At 47.0% G+C, this 975-nt stretch overlaps 1 long non-coding RNA gene across 1 annotated transcript; it reads right to left on the bottom strand.

The window, feature by feature from the left end:
- Window positions 1–307: 307 nt before the first annotated feature.
- Window positions 308–975, bottom strand: LOC132664514 (uncharacterized). Its single transcript, XR_009603731.3, has 3 exons — window positions 839–975; window positions 612–734; window positions 308–491 (listed from the first exon to the last, which is right to left on the bottom strand). It is a non-coding gene; the product is annotated as an uncharacterized LOC132664514 (long non-coding RNA).

The raw sequence follows: 975 nt of genomic DNA, 5'->3' as shown, positions 1-975 counted from the left end.
ACCCTTCTTTTTAAACACAAGTACAAAGAGCCCAGGAGAGAAGTAGTAACTTTTCTTAGATCACACAGCAAGTGAGGGATAAAGCTCTATAGAATTTGGAGCCTCTGCCATGGAATCCACTGTTTTTTTCCACTATACAACCTCTTAACCCCTGTGTCCCAGTACTTCGTGTTTCCCTCCTCTTATCTCTGTGTACATTTGTTTATTGATGAGTCCATCCACCCATCCATCCATGTGTCCGGTCATCCATCCATCCATCCATCCATCCATCCATCCATCCATCCATATGTCCATGCATTCCTTTACGTGTTTGCTCGTCAACATTTATTAAGGATACAAAGACGGCCTTGACAGCTCCCAAAGGAACAGGTAACAACAGAGCAGATGCCCACAAGTGCAGAGAAGAGCAGCATGCAGGAGGCGAAGAGGGGGATTAAAATGGTGAGGACGTGAAGCCTCCTTGAGGAAGATGGCCTTTCAGCTAGCTGTGCCTGAAGGAGGGAAAGGGTTGCGTTTGTTGAAGGAGGCAGATGCCTTGGCACTGTACCTCTAGAGGCAGCAGGAAGGGTGGATTGAAGAAGTGAAATGTTGGCACCAAAGAGATGACCTACCTAATAGTTCATCCAACAACCCAGCAATCCATGCTTCAGGTCTTTGGGAGCCAGCCTTGGTGTTGGGCACTGTGGGGATGTTGGGATCAAAAGGTCTCCTCTTTTCCATGAGGAACTTGCCATCTAATGAGGGAAGAAAACCAAGTGTAGTCAAAACAATAAAAGGCAAAGCTAACATTGACCTAGAGCTTCTGAGCCTGGGATTCTAGCCTTGCTCTGCCATTTACCTGCATGGTGTTTCAGGGCCTTGACTTCCTCAGCTGGGAAATGGTGACACTAGGTACACCATCCTGTCCTAGTAAATAGGAGAGGACAGTGTCCAGTTGTGAACCTATTTCCTATTAGTCACGGGACCATGAGAAGT

The sequence above is a fragment of the Panthera onca genome, chromosome F2 (assembly GCF_046562875.1).
Source record: "Panthera onca isolate mPanOnc1 chromosome F2, mPanOnc1 haplotype 2, whole genome shotgun sequence".
Taxonomy (NCBI): domain Eukaryota; kingdom Metazoa; phylum Chordata; class Mammalia; order Carnivora; family Felidae; genus Panthera; species Panthera onca.
The sequence above is the reverse complement of the archived record's forward strand: the minus strand, read 5'-3'. Positions and strand labels throughout refer to the sequence as shown.